General features: G+C 38.1%; 1 long non-coding RNA gene across 1 annotated transcript; it reads left to right on the forward strand.

The window, feature by feature from the left end:
- Window positions 1–9,659: 9,659 nt before the first annotated feature.
- LOC136290177 (uncharacterized) lies at window positions 9,660–14,083 on the forward strand. Its single transcript, XR_010721025.1, has 3 exons — window positions 9,660–9,843; window positions 12,634–12,742; window positions 12,926–14,083. It is a non-coding gene; the product is annotated as an uncharacterized lncRNA (long non-coding RNA).
- Window positions 14,084–25,782: the final 11,699 nt, after the last annotated feature.

A 25,782-nucleotide genomic window follows, 5' to 3' on the forward strand; every position in this document is an offset into this window, starting at 1 on the left:
TGAACAATTTTATTTCTTCTCAAAATATTTTTGAATGGAAAATATATTTTCAGCATCTTTGTAATTTTATTCTTCAGGCACCACATTCTTTCTAAGTAATTTCTTATGTTCATTCTTTCACAGTCTAAAAGACTTTGCCTGAGCATGTTTTTCATCATTGTTGTTTCTTGTTTTCTTGGCTCAAAATATTACATTCTAAGCAGAGCCAACTAGAATTGGACAAAGTTTGGGAGGGAGTGGTGGGTCAGAGCAAAAAAAGAGCAGACACATTCTAAGGAAAACATTTATATATATATGTCTATGCAGTCTTAAAGGCATAAACTTGTTACTAGCTAAAAATCATCCCCCTATGAATAAATAATTATCCTAAATAAATTAAATAGGTTTAAGTTTATTGTATCAACCAACTGCCAAAAGTAAGACCAACGAGAGGTTGCTTTACCTGAAATTTCAAAGTGGTGAATGGAAATCTGTGAAAATAAGGACTCAGCTGCTCCTCTAAGAATTGTTGTCATTTTTTGTCTTAAGAGAGTTAAAAGCACCATCTGTAGCAGAAAGTCACTTGTCTATGAGAAAAATGCCCTTCAAAGCTCTGGAGGCCACCCAGAAAAATAACATCTGGAAAACAAAAGTAGTTTTCCCGTGTAGTTCTAAGTTCATCAGTTTCATCTTTATCTATACATGACCTTGTTCCTGGGTGAAATGCCTGAAGTGTGTTGCTTGCCTCCTGGTTTCTTTAATTGTGAGCTTCCTCATTAGGCTCTAATGATAAGGACAAAAGAAAAAGTGACATCTATGACCTAACAGTGATTCTTTGAAAACCATAAGAAGAGTCAGCAAGCACCTCTGACACCACCTGGGAGTGCACAGTCCTCCTTCTTCCTTTGCATTAAGTTTCTCAAACCATTCAGCTGCTGCCTAATATCATTGGCGTCTGCCCTTGATTTCCAAAGCTGCTGCTGACAAATCTTTGCAATCTTGCCAAGTAGAAGAAAGACAAGGGTGAATATCTGATATGAGAGATAAACTGGAGCAATGCTTCAATGGAGATTGAATTTAGGTTGAACTTCTGATGTGGAGGATGAATGTAAACTCGGATTTAGACTTCTGTCTCATCACTGAGAGATCTGAGTTTCTGTTCAATTGTTGTTATGAGTGATGCCATCATGACTTTTTCAGGGAAGAAGGAAGTAGAAAACCACTAGATATTGTAAGGATGAGCGTAGGGATTGATCTGAAAAGCTAGTAGAGTTTTCATGAAAATCAGCAAGATTAAGTCTCTCATAAAAAGCTTGTCTCAGACTAGCCAGCCCATCCCAGGCAAGAGTCTGGGGCCCTCCTCTTTATCCATGAATATCACATATCAGCAAGAGCTGGCAGCCGTTCAGCTCTGGTAGAAGTGCAAAATCAAGCTGGGCATAGACCACATCCATGTATTATTTTGTCTAAGGAGCCTGCTAGTGCCTGTGGTCCCTGAAATCCCTTTAGAGAGTGCAGATTGCTAACAGACATATCTGGCCTTCCTCATGGCCAGATACACTCATGGCCTTCCTCATTTTTGGCTATGCAAAATTAAACTTAGCATATATTGTTCAGAAACCTTGAGCAAGACCTTCTAGTAACTTCCAGCTTACTCTTTTTGTGATGTAACATTATTTTCTCTTCATTCCTGTGAAAAATATTACATTTCTTGTGCCTAAATAAATTTCTCTTCACCAAGAGAAATAAGCATCTGATCAGGAATTTAACTTTTGTCCTTTGGAGGGCTGAGCAGGGAATCCTGTGATGAAGTCATTGGTTCTCTAATCAGAGGATTAGAGGTCCAATTAGTTTTCCCCCATGCCCTGTATAGCAGCCATGCTTTGGTAGATGTTGCACTGCTATTCACACTTCACTTGCACTCTACTCACTTTATAATTGAAAAGGATGGTCTTAGTGTGAGATTGGAATTTTGTCCTGTGTGTGTATGAACTGCAACTGGCAGACCTCTCTTGAACTGAGGATATTTACAAACATCCAGCTTCCAAAAGCACAGTGCAAAATACTTATCCAAGTAACTCACTCTCTCACTGCTTTCCCTAGCTTCACTGTGAATAAATGTTTTTTCCTTCTCCGAGTCAAAGGGAGATTTTCACAGCAGCAAGATTAGGATGTAAGCCAGATTTACCTAATTGCTGTAAATGGTGATCTAGAGGGTATTTTTCTGCTCTATTTTTGTCTACTTGTGCAATGATGTTCTTATGAGAACTGCTGTGGTGGTGTGACCCTGGCTGGAGGCCAGGTACCTATGAAAGCCACTCTATCACTTGACTGAACAGGGAGAGAAAAAAATAAAATTAAAGGCTCATAAGAGCTGGGAGAGATCACTCACCACTTACCATCATGGGCAAAACAGTCACAACTTAGGGAACTTACTAGCAATCAAAATCACAGCTGCAAAATGAGAAGTAAAACAAATCTTAAAAAATCTTTCCCCCACCCTTCCTTCCTTCCCAGCTCTACCTCCTCTCTGACAGTGACATGGGAAGACAGTGAATGGGGACTATGGTCAGTTCATTGTGTTGTTACTGACACTACTTTTTTTCTCAGGGTGAGGAGTCCTTCCCCTGCTCCTGCATGGGGACCTTCCCACAGGAAACAGTCCTCCTCAAACTTCTCCAGTGTGGGTCCCCTTCCATGGAATACAGTCCTTCAGGAACAGGCCGCTCCAGCGTGGGTCCTCCACAGGGTCACAAGTCTCATCAACAAACCTGCTGCAGTGTGGTCTTCTCTCTCTGATAGTCCATAGGTCTGTTCTAGGAGCCTGATCCAGTGCAGGCTTCCCATGGGGACACAGACTTCCTTTGCTCATCCACCTGCTTCAGTGTGGGTCTTCTCTATGATCTGCAGGTGATCTTTGCACCTCCATGGACCTCCACGGACCTCCACGGGCTGCAGGGCACACCTGCCACACCATGGTCTGCACCACAGACACAGGTTGCAGGGGGATCTCAGCTCCAGCACCTGGAGCACCTCCTCCCCTTCCTTTTCCACTGACTTTGGTGTCTGCAGAGTTGTTCCTTTAGCATGTTCTCACTCCACTCTTTTCTGGCCGCAATTACATCTGTGCAATAATTTGGGATTGGGTTTTTTTTTCCCTCCTTTTTCTCCTCTCTCTTTTATTTTTTTTAAGTGACAGCCAATGCTTAGGTGGGAATATATTTGAAAAGGGTGCCTCACAAAATGCCAGAGCAAAAATGAGTAAAACTTCTCAAACACTTTTAAGGAACTGTGTCCCTTTGAATAACACTCACTGTCGAATATACTGTGTCATTTGTGCTTAGTCACTGTGTCCACTACTGTGCCAAGATAAGGCAACTTCTCTGTCATTGAGAAGGAGACTGTTGTTTGAATGCTGACATACCAACTGCCCACACACTCAGACAATATAAAAATCAAATGTGCTCTGTGATTAAAGGAGGTGATCCTTGAGAATTTCAATTATATGCTACTATTAGACTGAACAGTTGGTAATCTGAAAACTTAATAGTTAAAAAAATGTTATTACCCTAATCTTCTCTGGAAAATGGACCATAGTATGGAGTCAAACAGATATGTCAAAACCTATTAAGATGGATTTAATTACAATTCTTAGTGCCTGGAGTCTCAAATTCAAGGAGAATCTAGAAAACTAATCATAATTTAGGGTAATATTAAAATTTCACTCTGTTTGTAACAACTGCCTTATAGCCTCTGTATTGAGAAAATCATTGATATTTCCAGAAGCCACCTGATTCCTCCACAAAACATTTACTAACTTGCAATATTCTTTAAAACCCAAGATTTTAAAGTAGTTTTTCTGTTAAAGTCAGTGGGAAGTTACAAGGACTGAATTAAGGTGCCCATTTGCTAAAATGTTTTCCCATAATAGTGCTGAGTACAGGATATATTTTGAGAGAAATCTGCTTGATAATGAGAGGTCCCTTTTAAGTTTGTGTACATTTTCCTGGCCATGTCTGTGTCCAGCAGCATAATGCAGCTTGATCATATCCCTGTTGAAATGAGAGGTATGGCTCCCATTTACCTTAATGTTACAGAATCACGTCCTTAAAGAATTCCAACTACAAAACAGCAGAGATCCACTTTAGTCATGATTGCCACAGGTGTTTATCTGAGTACCTTCCCACAGGGCCTGTAAAATAAAAGGTCAGATGTTACATAATATCAGACAACAACAAAAATATGTAATTCTTCAAAATAGATTATCTCAAAAAATTATGAAATAGAAAAGATTCTCCTTATTGCTCTCAGTTTGAGCAAAGTGACGTGGTCCTATCACATACCCTGCACTCAGCATTAAATACAGAACTGTCTGGATATGTTATCAACAAAACATGGCTTTGATAATATGCTGCTACTTGACTGAAATCAAAGTATCATGCTCTGAAATTGTCAAAGGGCTTTTCTGAATCTGCTGAGGATTGTTTGGCAGACAAGTTTGAGGAGTGGGTCCACTTGAACCTCATGAACTTGAAGTTCAACAGGGCCAAGAGCATTGTGCTGCACCTAAGTCAGGACAATCCTCAATATCAGCAGGCTTCAGGATGAGAGCAGCCCTGCTGAGAAGGTCTCGGGGGTGCTGGTGGAGGAGAGGCTGGACAAGACCCAGCCATGGGCACTCACAGCACAGAGAGCCAAACGTGTCCTGGCTGCATCCGGAGCAGCGTGGGCAGCAAGGCCAGGGAGGGGATTCTGCCTCTCTGCTCTGCTCTGGTGACACCCCACCTGCAGTGCTGCATCGAGCACTGCAGCCCCAAAGGACATGGATCTACTGGAGCAAGACCAGAGGAGGGACACAAAGGTGATAGAAGGCTGGAGAGCTCTCCTGTGAAGACAGACTGAAAGTTTGGATGGTTCATCCTGGCAATAGGAAATGGGGTAATGGCTTTAAAGTAAAAAAGGGTTGATTTAGATTAAATATGAGGAAGATTGTTTTTTTACAATGAGGGTGATGAGGGACTGAAACAGGTAGCCCAAAGAAATGGAAGATGGCCCATCCCTGGACACATTCAACATCAGGCTGGATGGGGTTCTGAGCAACTTGATCTAATTGAAGATGTCCCTGCTTATGGAAGGAAATTCAAACTAGAAAATCTTTAAAGGACCCTTCCAACCTATACTATTCTATGATTTTATGATTCTATGTTAAGTAAAATAAAATCACAGAGATAAAATAATTAGCTTAAGTAGTACTTATGCTAGTAGTAACTAGATGAAGGTCTCCAGAGAGAAACACATGTACATAGCAGAGAGTTGTGAAAACCTGAGAGCAAAAATCAACACAGAGCTGGGAGATGTCAATTCAGCAAGGTAAAAGATCAGACCAAATGCTATTGAGACTGACCTTTCTTCACCTGACTTAAGAGTGCCCGATTCCTGGCCATCTGAGATTCATCAAGAGTCTGTCTTAAAAGTGCTAAGAATATCAATGATAAGCTACAGTCCAGCTGTTTGTTGGGTATGTTAATGAATAAATAAGATAATTTTATGTACTCATGAATTGTGTATGAACCCCTTTGCAAATGTCCACCCACAGTAAAATGTCCAGTAGATCCTGGAAAGTCTCATTGGGTTGTAATATTTGTTACTTCCATGAGAATGTTTTAAACACCTGGGAAATTTGTCTTGGTTTGGAAAGACAGGTGTCTGCCAGGGAAAGCTCTAGCTTCCCTTGGAATGGTAAATGTAACTCCCCTCCCTCCAAGTTATTGTAATTTTCAATTAGTTTTTAATTAGGGGCTTACAAGCAAAGATATGGGAATAGGAATAACAGTTCTTTACTAGGAATATTAAAAATACAAATGTAGTAGTACAAAAAAAAAAAAAAAAAAAGCAAACTAACAAAGAAACAAAAAAATCCTAGAAGCCCTGACAGAGACAGAGGTACAACCTGACACCCTGTTGGTCAGGGTGTTGGAAGCAGGCCAAATAAATCTTCCTGGAGTAACAGATGTGGTTCTGTGGGAGTAGAGATGATCCTGCCGAAGGGTCCAGTGGTGGTGAGGGTTAGGGTCCAGTTGGTGGTGAGATGGGTCCAGTCGTCCTCTGGGAAATCCAGTGAAAAAAACTGGCTGCCCTGTGGTTCTGATATCTCAGCTTTTAACCAGGTAGGAATGCTTGGCTCCTCCCACTGAGTGGAGCATCTTACAATGGGATGATGTAATCAGTCATTGGTTAGCCTTAATGGCCCATTAACAGAAGATATCTCCCTGGAGGGAGGATAGGTCAGTGGAAGAGATAAGGAACATTGCTCCACCTGGTTTTAACAGCTGGTCCATTAACAGAAGGCACCCACCCCCTCCCCCCTGGAGTTATGAGGAATGGGTTATACAAGAGATAAAGAAAAAACACCTCCCCAACTGGTTTCAGCAGATGGCAAATAGAATACACACTTTTAGTTACATATTGCAACCCAAGACAAAGTCTCAAAAGGTATGAGATGCCCATGAACAGGAAACTAAATCAAGATGCGAATTTCTAACATGAACGTTAATAGCATTTTGTAGCACAGTGGATATGAAAGAAAACAAAGCTTTTGCTGTAAATCAGTATGAGGTGCCTCTAAATATCCTTAACCAGGGACTGGCATCCTTACCAGACAGATTTTTTTTTTTTTTTTTTTACTTAAGATTAATTTGATAAGTGGTTTTTAATGAAATAATTAGCAGGCTGTGCAGGGTCTAGGATGTATGTGCCTGGATGGGAGCAGTCAGATGCTATCTCATTTTGTCAGTATTTAAACTGCTCAGAGATATGCCAGATTTGCCAGGAGCCATTTGGCCATAGTGCCATGTCTCAATTCATAAACCTTCCAGACTGTGAGGAGGAGCCCACTGCTTCTTACGTCATTCACTGTAGACATATCTTACATAGAGTGTGAGTACATCTTGTACACCAGAAAATATGGAAATATATGACGATGACTTTTTCTTCTTTTTACCATCTGAGACCCTGAAAAATACCACTAAACCAAAGCAGAAACCAATCAAAAAAGAACACTTGTAAATTCTGTTCCCATCTACATCAACAAGTACTAATATTGGGTATGTTGTGAATTTCATACATACCTGTACATAATGGCTGAAACTCGGAACTAATTATTCATTTAAAGGCAAAGAAATCCACCCCAGAGAAATCTTTTGGGTATCAGTCAAATAAACCGCCCCATACAAGCCACTAGCTATATGTTCATTAGGCTGAGCTTCTAAATTCAAGGACATATATAAATACAGTGTAAAAGGAAAATTTCATGATGCTCTATACCACTGAAAGAACAAATAATTAATTTAATAATTATTTTTCTGAACGTTATTTTAGCTTTTCCTACACTATTTCATATGAATATGAAGCAGAACTGAGAGGCAAAAAAAAAAAAAAAGTGAACAAAAATTTAGAATTAGTGATATTAATGTTTTATTTTCTTTGGTATTCAATAATATAATATTTCTGAAACATTTCTTTTTTAGAAGTTCCATTAAAAACAATGATTTTGTCTGACAGCAATATTGCTTGAAAATCTGTAGTACAAAAAAATAATAAAAAAATATCACTCAACCCTTGTCATCAGAAAAAACCCCAAAGGCCTGTTGATGAACAAGTTATGAAAACATTTCATACTCACACTCATGCCTTTATATAATATGAGTGAAAGAATGGAATCTGAAGTGATTTGCTTAGTTTCCTTTTCTTGCAACTACTTCCTGTCATTGATAAGAGACAGAAATATCAGTTGTTTGTGACAGTATAATTTCACCTACAGATATATTTTGCACTACTGGAAGAAAAGACTTTTGTAGCATTTTTCTCTCTTACATTATTGTTGTAATTCGCTTCCTATGAAATGAATTGTGTTACTGCAAAATGTGTAAATCTAAGTATGAACATGAAGAAGGTTCTCCTTTTGGTGTGACTAGATGCAGTCTGCTGTTATTAAATCTTTTAGTAATTAAATACAGGGGACTATATTAATATAATATTTAGGTCCTTGACTTAAACTTGACGAATAAAATAACCAAAAATAAATGAAGAAATAAAAACATGCACAGACCTTTTCCCAGACCCGATATTGTTGTTTATTAAACAACTCTCAGAAAAATGGATGACTGATTAAAATTATATCTGCATTATTGGGATTAACAGTATGTATTATAGATGAGAAGCCTCCATGGACATTGAATTTCTTTCTCTTTTTCTGCACATTGTCTTGTTTTGCTTTGTTTTCATTTTGTTTATCTGAAATGAAGAATCAGGTGTGGGAAAAGACATATACATCTGCTTACACCTGAATGTGTGTGGGTGGTGTTTATAGACAATCACATTCTGGTACTCAGGCTTTGCCGGTAGCAGTGCTACTTCTAAAGCACTCTGATCTTTTGTATGAACCACCTGATTCCCAAAGTGAATGCTGCTACTCTTCATGTGAAGTCGACATGGATCTGTAGGACATTGAGTCAGACTTTTGGAAGGGTACTCAGAGAAAATTTTGAATATGATGGTGCAAAGTAATCCCCCAAATGATGGATAGTAGTCTGTTTACACCAGCTCCGTTGGCCTCAGAAGACTCAGAAGTGATAAACAAAAACCTCTGACTCCTGCTCCTCTCTTTAGGTCAGTATCTTCAGAAATGGCATCTCCAAGAACAGATTTCTGAAAGGTGTTAATTGTGGAAATATTCTGTGTTGGGTCAGAGTGATGGTGTGTAGAAATGGGAAACACTTGCCTTGTTGAAAAAGAGATCTGTCCTTTGGCCTACAACACAGGTACTTGTTATAACTTGGAATTTCTACCGATAAAGAAAAAATAAGTTACTGTTTGGGCCTTGACATCTTATGAGGGCTTCCAGGAGTTATATCCCCTCCAGAGAGATGACATGTTATGACACACTGACAGAAATGTCCAACAAAACATAGTTTTACAGACTTTGGACTCTGACCACATAACTAGTACTTTTTATTTTCTCCCTCTTGAGTTGTCTCTGCAGAGCTGACAAATGTACAAGTTTGACTGGACACCTGATCTAGAGAGTAATCCAGACACAAACAACACTATATAGGATGGATGTCTAATCCAAGTTGCTGACTGGAGTTGCAATAAAATACTCACAACCCTCTGCAATTCTGTACGGCTTAAAAATAGCTTGGGTTAGCTTTCAGATACTTGCTAAGTATTTCTCAGACCTGTAAGCCTGCAGATCTCTCCAAACAACTTAAAGCTTTCTTAATGTTAACTTATTTTTTAAAGTCAGCACTCCTGTGCTTGGTACAAAACCTCTATTCTTCAGGTTTAGAGTAGTTTGGGTTACTGAAACATCTTTCAGTACTGCCAGCACCTTTTCCAGTGGCATGCAATTTCATTATTAGTCAGGTGGGGGTTAATGAAATGATACCTCATTATCATCTACAGCAAATATCAAGATACTATTTGCTGGTCACAATTTTTTCCTGATAATAACTCAGATCAGGTTTGCTGTTGTCTCAAAATATTTGAAACCTTAGACAAAGTGCAAGCACCTGTCAAAACTTAATGCTCTCACCAATCAGAAATATCAGCAATGTTGTCACTTTCCTAGATAAATTCAGGATAGTAAGAAACTATACTCTTGAAGTTGTTGTATAGTTATCTTGTGCAACTCAGCATCATGTAGCAGAGCTGGTAAATCGGTTTAAGATATTTCTGTGCATAATAGAAGAAATTTGAAGTGGAGCCAATGGGAATCTAAGTTTTCAAAGTATTATTAAATACCAAAATGCTATCTTAAGCAAGAATTTTGAAGAATTATAGCCTCATCAGAACTTTTCAATGGAGGTGAGTAGAAACAAAGCTATAAAGATGATTTTGATCCTGTTTTCTCAGCTTATTAAAGTAATTCTCTGATAAAACTAGGGGGTTCAGCAGGTGGATGAAATAGAGAGGTCAGAATTTCAATTCAGTTTGTGTATGCACACAAGACTTGAGATGTAAGCACTTAACTTCATCCAAGTATTTTTAAAAATAAGTCTGAAATAGCAGTTTGTAAAATCAAATAATTAGAGTTTTCTCTAGATATTTCAAAACCATTCTCTTTCTATTAAGCTAAGAGCTTCTCCCCAAATACTATCAGGAAGAGGACCAGGAAGTATGAGGATATGTGAAATTGAAAGCAAATAGGAATCAAAAGTTTTAATAGAGTCATCCCTCTCTTTATATGGCTGGTAAGCCACTGTCTCTATTAATGGGAACTGCATCTGGTGTGTTCCTGGTGTGATCTTCAGAAGGATATTCTCAAAATAACATCATTTACCACATGGCTATTGCAACAGCTCTGCTGAGACAGCTTGAAACCAATCTTGTTTTCGCCATAACATACTGCCAGGGCAGATGCAAACTGTTGTTTAACCTCAGGTCTTTCAGGTTAATACAGCTTTCAATGAATTTACTTACAACTTAGAAATTCTGATACAGAATATTTTTCCCTAAAGGAATTCTATTGCATATTTTTTAAATTGGGTCGCAACCTATTTCTAATCTCCTCACCAAAAATTGGAAGGATTCAGAAAAAAAAAAAAAAAAAAAAAAAAAAAAAAAAAAAAAAAAAAAAAAAAAGCTCAAAAATATCAAAGCAATAGGGGGAGTAGCCTTATGATATGGTATTAAAAAAATATTTATTTTCTGCTAATATACATTCTGACTAGAAGCTGCTGTAATTTCTGCTGGGTTTTTTAAGGTATTACTCTATGCAGCCCTCACTTAAGGCCATACTTTTGAGAAACAGGACCCCTGAGGTGAACATCAGGAAGAATTTCCTGGACACTGAGTTAGAACTAGTCTAGCAAAATCTTTATTTGGTTTTCTGTACAATCTACATAGTATGTATATCCACCTATGCATATATTTAAAATCTCTAAGTTACCAATGTTCTTGATATATAGGTCAGCTGTAGCTCATGATTTTCAAACTCTCTCATGGTTTTGCCTTCTGTTATGGAGGGAAGACTCCCTGCAACCCAAAAGCAATCTTGGGATGTTGACTTGATGGTGAAGTGTTAGTGACCAGGAGTTGAGGTTAAATACTGTCAGTGTTGCTGTTTGATGCAAGGGCTGTATCCCAAGTCGGAAAGGCAAATGAGATCTTCCTTCTTTCTTCCACACACCACAGAAAAGAGATGCTGTATTTAGGGGCATAGGTTGGCTTAGGTAGATAAGTAAAGGAAGAAACTACATAGGGTCAAGTGTGTGTATCTGTCTGCCAACTGAGATGCCAATTAGAGCGGCCTGAAGAAGAAAAAACCTGCAGGGTTCACTTCTGTTCCTACAAAGAAAGACCAAAGAGGCAGTTTCGTGGGGTTTCAGCAGAGATCTGTCACACCCTTTCCCAGCAGAACTTTAAGGGTCAGCATAACTCTCCCTCTATCAGTGTCTTATCTCATTGTGTGACTTGACAAGGGGGTGAAAGCATTGTTTTCAGTGAAAAAAAATGAGGGTTTTTTTTGGGAAAAAAGTTGGCTGAAGCAACAAGAATGGAAATGAGGAAGGGGAGTAGAAGTCTCCTAAAATTTACATTGTGGTATGGATGAAAAAGTGGTGAGAAAATGAGCAAGAATAAGTCCAAGCCCTAGTTTCTTGACAAATAGGACAATTTGACCTCCCTCTCTCTATGAAACTATTCACAAGTACTAACAAAACAACACAGTCAGGTTTAACTTAGGATTTACCCTGTGCTAAGCAAAAAAATATGGCTTTTAAAATAAGATCATTAAAAACAAAAAAAATAAAAAATATATCATGTTAGGAGCTTTTTGGAATAAGATGGAATACTTATTTAATAAACCTGAAAACATACAATGGGCAATATAAAATGCATACAAAATTAAATCAAGCAGGTACATTCATCACTGACAATAGAATAAATGGACCCAAGCACAAAACATTTATTTTAATGACCTAAGGCAGCATAAGGATAATGACATAAGATAAAGAACACTGTGAAAAGTTTTTGTATTTTTTTCTGTAGCCTGTAGCACAAGGGCAAATAGGAGCTGGAGTAGAGTAGCACTTAACTTGACACCTTTTTGACTGTGATGGAGGACTAGGGTAGGAGAATGGTTATCCTCTTAACAGGTTAATCACAAATCCATCTATTTTAGGTGGCCAGTCTGGTTTTATTGTGTCAGTTTTGGCAGTGTGAAATGCTGTTTTGACTTTTGCTTTTTAGTACCCTCCATTATACGACACAGTTAGTATAAAAAAATCAAAAATATTGAATTGAAAAGTCATTCTAAATTATGAAGCATTTAACACAAAACCTGTTAAGACAGGTCACTTTGGTGTGTTTTTAAAAATCTTCTTCTAAACTCAAAGTTTAGTAAAACCAGCATACAGCATATTTTCATGCAGTTCTTTTTTTTAATGTGAAGTTTTCTACTGAAAATTTTCCAAGTGTCTCTAGATAAGGATCAGCCTATGTGAGAGGTTGATCCTCCAGAACAACATTTTCTTTAAAAACACTGACTCTTAAAATACTGTCTTTAAATTCCCCAGTAAATTAAATAGGAAAGACATGGTCCAGGCTAGGGATTCTACTCTGCATTCTTTCTGCTGTTTTGCTCTCTGTACACAGGGTACCAAAACACTTGCGTGGACTGTGCAAAAACAAACTCAAGGAAAGGAAACCATTAGAAAAGTCTCCAGACAAATAACTGAACAGCAACAGAAGAGCCTGAAAGCAGGTACTTTCATAGTATCCCACAACTTTCTCTTCAAATTGGAGAGTGATGCATTTTACTGGTGAATGGTTACGTGGAATGGGAATTGGTTTGATGGTCACATCCAAAGGGCATCAGTGACAAATGGTGTCCCTCAAAAGGGTCTGTACTGGGACTAGTGTTATTTAATATCTTCATTAATGACAGGGATGAAGGGATCGAGTGCACCCTCAGCACATTTGCAGATGACACTGAGCTGAGTGTTGCAGTTGACTCATCTGAAGCACAGGATGCCATCCAGAGGGACCTGGACAGGCTTGAGCAGTGGGCCCATGGGAATCTCATGAGGTTGAACAAGGCCAAGTGCAAGGTGCTGCACCTGGATCGGGACAAACCCTGGTACCAACACAGGCTGGGGATGAGCAGATGGAGAGCAGCCCTGCTGAGAAGGACTCGGGGGTGCTGGTGCAGGAGAGGCTGGACATGACCCAGCCATGGGCACTCACAGCACAGAGAGCCAAACGTGTCCTGAGCTGCATCTAGAGCAGTGTGGGCAGAGTCTTCCCCTCTGCTCTGGTGACACCCCACATGCAGTGCTGCATTCAGCTCTGGCATCCCCAAACAGCACATCCACCTGTTGGATCAAGTCCAGAGGAGGCCATCAAGTTGATCCAAGGCGTGGAGCACCTTTCTGTGAGGAAAGGCTGAGAGAACTGGAATTCTTCTGAAAAAAAAAAAAAAGGTTTGGAGTGACCTAATTGCAGCTTTCCTGTACCTGAAAGGAACTTAAAGGAAAGATGAGATATGGGAAATGGATTTGCTGAGAATTCTCAAAGCCTGACAGAAGGCTCGCATAGTATGTATCTGTATGCAAACATTGAGATAGAAAATCCTGACATATGGAATAAGAAAATGCTGAAAATGGAATAAGACTGACATTGTTGAGAGAGAAATGGAACTAGAAACAAGTTTCAAATGATGGCCTTGCAAATAAGACTAGGTATTTGGAAAAAAATATAACTATAAAAGGTGTATTGCATTAGGACCCATGAGGGCTGATTGGCTTTAAGGCATTAGCAACATTGTGTGACAAAAGCTGATAGGCCAAGAAAAGCCTATGATGTATTGTAATTAGGAAATAGTTTGCTTCTTATTGTGATGGTGTGAACTCTAACATCTGTATTGTCTCACTCTTCACATGAGACTGAAAATGGAATAAAATGTTTTTAAACGCCTCTCAGTTGCCCCATCTCTGTGTCAGAAAAGGGTATAATCTGACAATGGGGCAGGACTATTTACAAGGGAATGTAGTGACAGGACAAAAGGGGAATGGATTTAAATTGAAAGAGAATGGGTTTAGATTAGATGTGGAAGCACTAAAAAAAAAGTAGGTTTAGATTAGGACTGTGAAGTATTGGAACAGGATGCCCCGAGAAGTTGTGAAAGTTGCATCCCTGGTGGTGTTCAAGGCCAAGATGGATGGGGCTCTGAGCAATCTGATGTCGTTGATGGTGTCTCTGCCCACAGCCAGGGACCATTACATATCTTCAAGGTCTCCTTTCTATGCAAACCATTCTATGATCTTATTCTTCCATGATACTAAAATTCAGAAACTGAGAAAACTATAAAAACTGAATACATGATAAAGTATTTGTTTAGAGTCAAAAAGGCATATTAAAATAAATTTAGTGCTTTTTTTCACAATAAAATAGATTTTGGAACTCATATATAGCAAATATATCTGGATCACATAGAGTTATTTATGTTCTGAAAAGCCTTAAGGAGCTTTAGAGCCTAAATGTTAATCTCATGGACTGCTTCTCAGATAAGTGGCATCATTTCTAGTGTTCAATTTCTCTGTAAAATGTTAATTTCTTTATTTTTTGCCTCATTGATTGGTGTATTGCTTCATAACTTCAAAAATTCATAGAATTTCCTAAATCCTGTGTAACTGTCACAATCAATTAAGGGTGATCTTTTAAAAAACCTCAAAAATCTGGTGTTTAAATATGTTTTCCTCGGTACACTTGTAATGGACAAGTATTCAAGAATAAAAATTCTAAATCGTCATCAGACTTTAATTGTTACTTAAATCAGAATTCCCTCTAATGTCTTAGGTTCACAGAGGGGTTTGAGTTAGAAAGGAGTTTAAAGGTCATCTAGCTCTCTCCACCTGACACAAGTAGGAACATCTTTCACTAGATCAGATTGCTGAAAGCCGCATCCAACTTGCAGTACTTCTAAAATCTTCTTTCCTCTCAATCAATTTGTCCCATGATGATCCCCCAGTCTATGCTGATGTTGGGCATCCCCCCAACCCAGGTGCAGAACCTGGGACTGGGCCTTGCTGAACTTCATGAAATTTTCAGAAGTCCACTCCTGGAGCCTGTCAACTTCATACGATTGATTTAAGCTCTGATTTGGGGAGTCTAATGTATTCTCTGAATGACTTTTGTGGAGGTAAAGTTAATTAATCGTTGGTTATAGTCCTGAGCTATTTTGGCAATAGTTCCTCTGTCTATAGCTACTTAGCTGCCTAACTCATATAAACTCAGAGCAGCTAATCCTGCAGTGCCTCTCTGGGAAGAAAACTGGTGCAGGTTTTACAAAAATGAACTTAGACTCATGGACGAGATCAATTTTGACCTTGAAATAATGGCCAAATATAACTGCTCAAACCCAAAGCTTAAGCAGAAAATGTGCAGAGATGAAAATGTGCAGAGATAAAAATGTACTCAGAACAGTATAAATAACTTCTTTGACCAACTTTTCTAGCCTATCAGAGCTGTGCAAACCATGTGAGAGAAACTGGAAACTCCCTAAGGAGAGCTTAGGAAGCTGGAGATGTTTTGGTCTCCATAAGTCCTAATTCCCAGTTTCTTCTTTTTACGACAGACTTTATATTTTTCACACCTGCTAATAAGAAGACTGACAAGTCTATTCAGCCTTGATCAAACCATTGGGGTTTGTATGCCAATACCATACTAGTTTGTTCAGTTCTGTATATGACATGTATTTGCAAATGTATGTATTAAAAGTGCAAAACCATCTATTGTATAGAGCCTTATTCTCTTTCCTGGGTCAGAGAGGTCAGCAGGTACCCACTTTTGACTGGCTGGACTGCATGTGACCTTCAGCATGCAGAAGGCTCGGAGGCACATCTTTATCTCAACAACACTAAGCCCTCTGTGACTGTCACTGCTAATGTAAACTTTAGACACTCTGGCATGGAGCTCAGCATCTGTCTGAGCACCCAAAGTTTGGAATGCAGTAAGCCAACAGATGCCATACATTCAGCATATATGAAGAGGTGTTTCTAGGTGTCAGTTCAGGCCACTGAGTAGCAGTTGTTAAGAGTATGCCTGCCTATGCATGGAGAATCACAGCAAATTAAGATCCAGAAAAACATTTTCACAGTGTTCCGCAAATTACATGAGGTTAATCTAGGCTGCTGTGAGAGTGGTGACCCATAAAATAATACCTATCAGCAGCTGACATCTGGAGAACCTGTTATGAAGCTTTCAGGCTGAATTTAACAATAACGTGAGCAGGGCTACATGGCAAGGGTAAAGTGAAGTAACTTCCTCTGTGGGAAAATTAGTCTAACAAAACTGAGTGGGAGTCCCTGTGGGAAGGGAAAGTGATTTTATTAAACAGCAATACATCTTTAAGTGTGTTGATTTTACAGATGCACTCTCACAAGCTCACAAGCATCGACACATCTTCAACAGCTTGGGCAGGATCACTGGTGTGTGCAACAGGGAGAAAAAGAGAAAGCTGCTGTCAAGTACTTATATTTTGGGTATCTTTTGATTGGCAACAATGAACTAATCTTATTACTGATTTCCAAAGACTTGTCCAAAGGCATGTAGCCCATCTTACTCCTAGGAACGATGTAATGGAAGCAGTTTCTTGGGAAGAATATTCTTTGTTACACATGCAGACCTTTTTTGAATCCTTTTTTCTACAATTTCTTCCAGTGTTTACATATTTAATTCATAGCAATCTCGTGTCTACTGCAAATCTCTACAAAGCACTGTGTAAAAATATTGATTTATATTGATGCTCCCATATGAGTATCAAGAAATGTACATTTTCTGCCAGAGGCAGTATCTGGTGCCTTCTCTGAATTGATCCTGCATGTATTGTCAGTGAGAAACCATGGATATAATTGGTGCTTATGGCATCCCAAAATGTATTTATATGAAGTGTAAGTGTCCTTTCACTGCCCTTGTGAATGACAAGCAGACAGCATGCCCAGAAAACCTGGTTTGCATAAACATCAGTGTTGTGACTTATGGAGTGAGAATAAATGGGCTCTGTGGGCAGCTGAGCTCAGCCTGAGCACAGCCTGCTTGTAAAAGCTCCACATTTAGCTTGTGCTGTGCCTTGCCAAGGACCTGGGGAATTCACAGCTCCTTTGGAAGCTGGGTGATACTTTTCTTGAAGCTGTACTCTAGAAGCAGTCTTTCTGTTTCATACCCTCACCTGTAAAAAGCAATATTTACTCCACCTCGGACAGACTGCATGTAAAGCTACCACAAAGGGAGACAGGGCACCTCTACTGTAAGTTAGATGTTTAATTGGCCAGATCAGTCATCCCCTGGAAGGACCTATTTCTTTCCACTGTATATAAAGGGATTCTAGTATGACTAGCTGGACATCCAGCTTAGCTCCAGCTTAGACATCTATCTTTCTGACATTTAACTTAGGCAAGAGGCTAAAGGGTGCTAAAAAATTGTCGTAGTGAGTCACAGCAAATAACTGTGGGAATTTCATCTGAGTTCCACCAAAAGGTGCATTTGACCCAGATAATTTCTTTCAGATTTAATCTGCAGCTTGTGTTTTGTTTGGTCAGAATAGAGCATCATCCAAGTACAGAAGTGGTCATTGAACAAACGAAGGAATCAAGAATACATTCAATTCCAAATTCATCAAAGTCTCTGAATTGTGAAAATAAATATTAATCTTTCCTCTTTTCCATTTTTCCATCATTTCTGTTTCTCTTTTCTATATTGTTTCTATGAAATGTTTGTACTTACAACAAGCTCTACAGAGTTTTGAAAAGTAAACCCAAGAAACTAATAATAGCATTATTCAGAACAAAATCTGGTTTGAAAAGTTGATGAGAAAAAAATACAAGTAAAGGTTATTTACTTGTACACATGGTATAGATCATTTTGCAAAGCTGCATGCATTTCAGCACGTTATATATTCCAATAGCATAAACTTTGAAAAATATTTGCTTACTGATTGTGTAAGGTATAACTTATATTGGAAATATTGTTGGTTGTGACTTGGTTAAGGTGAAAATTGAAGGCTATTTGAGCTCAACATGTTTCTCATTCAGACTTTTCTTACTGTTTAATGCTTATGGCTCTGTACTGTGAGAATGAGGAAGAAGCAGTGGAAAGAAAATGGATCACAGAAGCTTTTAAACTGGGGGCAAGGGAACCTAAAGTCTCATATGCAATGAGAAACACCAGGCTGCAGGTGGAGAGGAAGCAACATTTTCTTGGATTTTCTTTTTCTAATGCAGAAACAGGAGGTAGATTAAATTTGTGCAAAGAATAAAGGATTTCTTAATTTCTTAAGTGAAAAAAAAAAAAAGAATCTGGGGAACAAAGAATCCAAGAAAAGTTTCCTATGATGCTCGGGCACTGTAAGGTTTAATTGAAGATAATGTTCTGTTAAATGTAGTCTTTTGAAGGGCTTAATTTAAGGCTCACATTCATGATATAATATAAAAATGATTTTTAAGTAAAGCACTGCCTATTTTTTTTTCACATGCATAAAATTATCTGAGATGTTTACTGAGGCTGGGGAAAAATCTGTTTAAACTAGACAACAATGTTGTCACAAGAAATTGATGTAAACTAGATAGAAACCAATTTTAGCTAAAAATGAGATGGCTTCTATCAATCAAAGTAGTTAAATTCTAAGGTATTCTTCTGGGAGAGCAGCAAACAAAAATCCTAGCCAGTTAAAGGCAATACTTTTCTAAAAGGATTGTATGTCATTGCCTGTGGTAGAGATTAGACTAAGTAACCCAGGAGACCATTTACCTGTCCCGTTGTCTGAGGTTTTTAAATACAATAGTGAATGCGTGCTTAATTCATGGAGCTGTTCTTTTTCAGTGAGTGGTACAATGAAATGTCTATATTTTCTTTTTTTTCTATTTCTGAGGAAAGGCTGAAGGACTAACTTTGGGGAGCCAAATGTAACAACAACAAGGAAAAAGCCTGGTGTGCTGATATGATGACTTATGCATGTGGTTTACACCGCAGTTTGTAGTTCTAGGTGGTGGAAGGCTCCAGGTTGTCATGTTATATGTCATGGTATTGATTAAAGATAAGAAGTGGAAAAACATACTTCAGGCCTCATATGTTCAGGATGTGGCTACAAAACAACTGAAATCTTTGGCTAGTTATTATACAGGAGAGAAGTTTTCCACTGCTAATTGATGGATTCTATCTCTGGACTCTAGTCCCTCTCTTTAAGCCATCTATCACTATAAGTCACTGACATGACTTCTTACATCAGTTTAAACGCCAGCCTTGTAATCATTTCCCTTATTCCCCTGACCAATCCAATCTGTCAGTTGTAGATTTCCATTTGGTCTCCACCAAGGCTGTGAACCAGGCTGAAGGGCATGTGGCTGGGGGCTGTGATGCATTGGCAGGCAAGGACTCCTCATGGCGCAGCTGATGTCAAACCCTACTGATGGCATCCCAAGAGAGGCCATCAATTCCTGTGAAAAATTCAGCTGGGCTGAGATAAGAAAGCTAATCAAAATGATTCCATTTTGGAAATAAAATGTGTCCTCCCATCTTTGTCATTCCCTGAACAGATGATGCAAATGAACAGCATCCTCTGAATTGTGAAATCCCTCATTAGCAGTCCCAGATGGCATTATTTGTGTGCACAGTGCTGCAAGTCGTGCCGCTACACCTCGTGGTCTCAGAGTTAAATTCTGCACAGAAGGCACATAGCTGGACTGGGGAACGTGGAGTGCCCTGACAAAAAGTGTAACAGCTTCTCTCAGAGAGCTGGATAATGTAGTTATTTAATAGGACTAAAAACTCAATAAAAATCTGTCTTCTAAGAAACAGTATAAATCCTGGCAGATGATTTTTCTTGAAAATTCATTAATAACACAGCAGTACATACACTTCCACCTTTACTTACAGTTCAAACCCACTGACTTGTAGGATGCAAGCTACATCTGAAGCATATTTTTAGCTTTCTTGTTTATTATCTTGCTATTTTTGATAATTGAAATTTATTTTTAATACTATCAGCCACTAGGGTGACATTGATAAAAATAGTAATAATAATAATAATAATAATAATAATAATAATAATAATAATAATAATAGTAATAATAGGAGTTCCTAAGTTCTATTTTTCTATATTGAAAGCTTCATTCTCTTTTGCTTCCTCTACAAAGATAAGACATGAGAAATAATTTTGAATACCATTAAGTATCACAACTGACTGTTATTCTAAAATTACTCAGATACAATTCAACTAGTTTGGGATCAAAATTACCAACACATTTCAGTCACAAGCTTCTTGCGCATATTTCTTCTACAAGCTGGGCACCACAATATAATGAAATAGCCATTCATATAGACTACTACTGACTTCATCAGAACAGCAAAATTTTAATAAGTTATGTGTGCAAAATTGCCTCAGTATTTCAATAGCTTAAAATCTGTGTAAAAAATATTCTGAATAAAATTACGAAACTTCAGCACTTTTTTGGAATATTATAAAGCTGTCTTTAGAAGAATTTTATTAAGAAAAATATTTGATGTAAATATGGGTGTCCATCTACATTTTATTTCATACTTCTTTGTAAGATACAGGATTTCCTCTGTAGGTAAGTGTTCTGGGTTGTAGTATAGGATATGCACAAAGTATTCTATCACCTTCATCATGAACTGTTGAATCCAGGTGGGGCAGTGTTTTCCCAGACCCCCTCTCTCTGGGCCATTATCTTCTGTTAGTGGCCCATCAGATGCCTTGCCCATGACTCATAGATAACTCCCTCCAGGAGTTGTGTCTGTTTAATGGGCCAACAAGGACCCCCTGCATGACTCATCATCCCACTGTGAGATGCTCCGCCCAGGGAGAGGAACCAAGCATTCTCACCTGGATATAATCTGGGGTTTGGGACAGTATGGGGGGTTCTTCCCCACTGGATTCCCAGAGGACCAGAGCTACCAGACCTTTCTACAGGATCACTGCTTCAGGAAGACCACCTCATCTGGACTGCTTCCATCACTCTGCTCCGGTAGTATTCTGACACTGTCAGTGGTCTTTTGTATTATTGTATCTATTTTATTTTACTTTCTTTTCTTTCTTCCTATTAAATTGTATCTCTGACTTGGAGCCTCTCATTTGTTTTGCTTTCAAACCACTACAATTAGGCATTCATGTGGCAGTCCAAGTACTTCCCTGTTTAAATTAAAGCATGGATTTTACTATTTAGTTTTAACTTGATCAGAGAATAGCAGCTTTGAAAATATAAAAGCTACAAATGCATACAAGCATATTATATATGTTTTCTTAGACACAAATATTCTACCATAGTGTAAATTTAGAATTTTTAAAAATTCTACACTACACACAGTACCCTCTCTGGGAAGCTGATGCTAAAAAATACCTGGCAAAGTTTTCGACATTTTCACTGAGTACACGTAAGTTTTCAAAACATTGAAGGACTCAATCACAGTAAGACTAATAAGTTATATAGAAGTTGGTATAGAAATGATTCATTTTCAAGTAACTAATTATAAATTTAGCCTCTTGTAACTTTAACTGGGAAACTAAATGTAGCCTCACTTATGTAACTGTAAATCTAAATATATGTGTCACATTTGAATATTTCTTTTTAAAAATCTTTTCAATTAGAACCTAAAAAATGCTATTTGAGGTGATTACTAATCAAGAGATGGAAGAAAAAGCTTTGCCTGAAAAAATAAATCCATGTATCAGTTATGTTTCTTATGGATTTTTGGTCAGATTTGACCAGCCTAAATTTTTTCTAAGCAAAAAGATGCTACTGTGCTAGGATTTTGGCAAATGCGTACATTTTGAAAAGCAAAACAAAACAAACAAACAAACAAAAACACCCAAAAAAAACCCAAAAAAACCACAAAAAACAAAAAACACCAAAAAAACCCCCCAAAACCCCCAAAAAAACCAACACCCACAGTGCTCTCATATGCCTTAAACTTTTATTGTTCCAAGTTTCCAATGCTTCTTAGCAGTCAGAAGGCAATTACTTTAACATACAGTTATTAGACTTAATAAAAGCCCAAAACCAAACTACAGTGTGATAAATATTTTAGTTCATTGTATATTCTGCATAATATTAAATGTTGCATTATTTATTGGGAAAAAAAAAGAAGTGACAATTGTTTAAATGAAGCCTAAGAAAATCACAAGGACATTTGATGTGTTTAAGTGTTTTATTTTTACATTGTTGCATGAAAATATTCTTGAGTTTGTTTCTGCAAAGACATATCATAAACATCTGCTTCTATGAAATTAGAAACTCATTAAACTCACAGATGACTGACAGTAGGACATCTAATGTTTGAGGGGTGAGGGAAGTGCTTTTGCCTCGGAAATATCAACATAGCTCAACATATCTGGTTTAGCCAGAATTTCAGTAGCAGAGACTGTGTTTTCAAATGAAACATTAAAATATTTTCAGTATCAAAAAATTCCTACAGCATCGTGGGCCCATCAGGATTAAGCATTCTGAAGGTGTAGCTATACAAGGTGGCTGACCCCATGTGACAATTTGTCTAGCCAAACTTTGCTCATCATCCCTTCACCTCTGCTCACGTCCCTTTCTTGCCAACGTCTTCCTTCTGTTGCACTGACTCCAGTGGATCACTGGAGCTTTCTTCACTGAACAAATTCAGCCCATTAACCCTAAGGAAAACTGATCTTTTTTATTTACTCATTTAGATGTTATTGGGGTAATTTTCTTCTTCATTACTGAATTGAATTCTACTGTTAAAAACTAACTGAACTCTAAACTGTTAATTTTAACCCAGGACGCTCCAGACTTGCTGCCCAACACTGATATTGTAAATTAGAGCTAACACTCACTATCATATCTTCAGGTATCTGGCCTAACTACATCCTACCCTGAAATCTGAGATATTGGGTGAAAGACTAAACCAGAACGAAACAAACAACTATTCTTCCCTCCTCTTTTGGCTTCTTCTTGCATGCTGAGTAAGTTTGAAGCCATTTAGGCACCAAGTTCTGACCAGCCACAGTTCACAGGTGAGCAGGTAAGCTTTGAGCTAAATACATAAGGTTGAAAGGTGCAGTGACTCAGGTGCAGCTCCTTTTTCTGCACAGTGCTGCCCTTGCAGAGTAGCAATGAGGAAGATGGCTGAGAAATACCCACTTGGGCCAATACAGGTCGGTTCACAAGAGCAGCAGCAGACACTGTTTTCCCTAAATATGATCTAAGATTCCTTTCTAAGTAGTAAAATAACAGTCCTTTCCTCTTCTCATCAATACAGTGATGAAAAATGGAAAATAATTCTTTGGGAAAACAACACCTGATTTGTCACTAATATCAGGCATTTCATAAAAGAGGCTTTGGAAATTGAATATCAAAAACACAGCAGCAGGTATTGCTAGGAGCTTGCATTTCATTATCAAATTAATTTTAAAGCACTCAAAGTACTGTGTCTATCTATAGTACACAGGGAACATGGTCATTATCTAAAGGTGCTCTGTAGTCTCAAGATAGTTATAAAACCATCCAGAAAAATCTGATTAAATTTTACTTTAGTCCTGTATGTTGATTTACATAGAATGGATTTTGGAGAAGTAGGTAGGTTTCAGACTCTCATTACTACCATCCCATTAGAGGATACATATTTTGGGGGGCTGTATCATGAAGAAATCGCCATTGCCTGGACCCACTCCTTCCACATCCCTATCATACCTGTTATGAGTGTTATTTATGGAATCACAGCCACTTCCTGACAGCCTGGCAAGCGACATCAATTGATGCTGAAGAATAAACACTATGATGCTTTCAGGAGGAAGAAGCAGATTCCAAATTTCAAAAGATGGGATGTTATTTCATTCAAAATATAAAAATCAATGTCAGTATTGTTTGAATCCCAATGACCATAAAGAGGTCCCTGCAAAGATCAAAACTGCAGTACATAAAAACCCTAAGAAACATCTAAATACCTGGGGCAGGTAAAATCCACATTCTCATAAAACACAGAGGAGGAAAAGTGGGATTCATGTTCTTTAGCTACATAAGAATTAGGTGCCCTCCCTGACATAATTCCTTGAATTCTCTTTATGATCAGGAGGGACGGTTGGAATCTGTTCACACACAAATTCATTCATTTTAGAATGAATCTCCAACACAGGTGAAATATTTCACCCTGTGGAGGTACCTGATCTTTTCACTGTTTTTAAAAATGTCCAGTTGGCTAGTTTAGACCAGACAATTTCCAGGCAACTAAGAGAAGTGGGCTGTGGACAAGTCAAAATACAAGGTCAGAGAGACAAAGGTCCTGCAGGAACAGAACCACATGCCATGCCATATCCAAGATTTTAAGAAATGTTCACAGTAGAAATTCTGAAAGTTAAAAAAAAAAACCAAACCAAAACAAACAAAAAAACCCCAAAACCCCCCCAAAAACCCCAAAACCAAAGCATTGCCAAGTACTCTAAGTTAAAATGCCATAAATAACAAAGACAGGGTTTGCAATGCAAAGTCACATAAAGGATCTAAAATCTCTAAGATCTAGTATTTCTGAACTGTCTTCATTGCAGTTTTTCATGCTCACTGCTACTACACACTTGAGGAATCTCACCAAGAAATTAAGTCAAACTCCTCAGTTGCAAAATACTGATAAGAGTCACTGGAGACTAAATGTCCAAGAGGGGGCTTTTTAATACCATAAATTGCCTTAGGGTAATTATTGATCTGTCTTCCTTTCTCAAGGTATTTTCCGCATAGAAAGGGACAGTGCTGCAATTCTGATTCACAACATGGACATTGGATGAAATTTGTCCCAAGTCGACCTGCAATCAAATAGAACATGAACCTGTACATGAGAACCAAGCAATTAAATCAATGGAGACGGCATCTTCTGACTGTTATTTCCTCGACTAACACTATGTGATTTACTGGCATTTGATTCCCCAACATCTTGGAAAATCTGAAAATTTCACTGTGCGGTCAAGTTGTAAAAATCCACAGCTCAGAAAAGAGTGTTGGAAAAAAATTAAATTTCTGAAGAGAACTAAGTATTTTAATGGTCTTGAGACTAAGAAACTTCATTTCAGATTCAGATCTTTTTTTATGAAAGATGGTAGGATGAAGGGAAGGCCACAGGAAAATGTTGAATCTGCAATCTTCTTTGGTGAAAATATTTCCAGAGATGTGTTCATAGCTTTCTGCAAACTCCCCGATCCATGACGTGCTGCGCTGAAGACTGCACATCCTTTATCTTAACTATGTATGCTCCACAGTTGGTAACAGAATGTATTACTGATGTCCAGCAAACATTCTGCACTAAGTTAATCCTTACACAACAAACAATACAAAGCCAATATCCTCCCTTGCAAGAATCATTAAGTTTCTCTGTGAAAGCAGCTAAAGAAATACTATAGATATTGAGTCAAAACTCAAAATAAACCAGCAGATCTATAAGAAGGCATCTGTGGTGATGCTCAGTGTTTAAAACAGAATAAGCAGAAGACAGTCTGGGGAAAGGAATGTCAAAGTACCCAAAGTACTCTCAAACTATGAAGGCCCAGAACTCCAGCAGTGGCAAAGGTACAAAAGGGCTGCAAAAAGCACAAGACGATGATAATACAAGACAAAAACCTTAGAGTTTACATACCAAAAGAAAGACAGAAGTATTGTGATAAAATATGTGGTCCTTTGTTGTAATTTACTCTTGGCTTCTAGGGAACATAATTTATCAATGTTAGTAAATAAGAAGGATTATGCCCCAAAGAAATACCTAACAAATTTTTCTCCCACAGAAAAT

The sequence above is a fragment of the Chamaea fasciata genome, unplaced genomic scaffold (assembly GCF_029207755.1).
Source record: "Chamaea fasciata isolate MVZ Bird 193981 ecotype frontalis unplaced genomic scaffold, bChaFas1.0.hap1 SCAF_5, whole genome shotgun sequence".
In the NCBI taxonomy this organism is placed as follows: domain Eukaryota; kingdom Metazoa; phylum Chordata; class Aves; order Passeriformes; family Sylviidae; genus Chamaea; species Chamaea fasciata.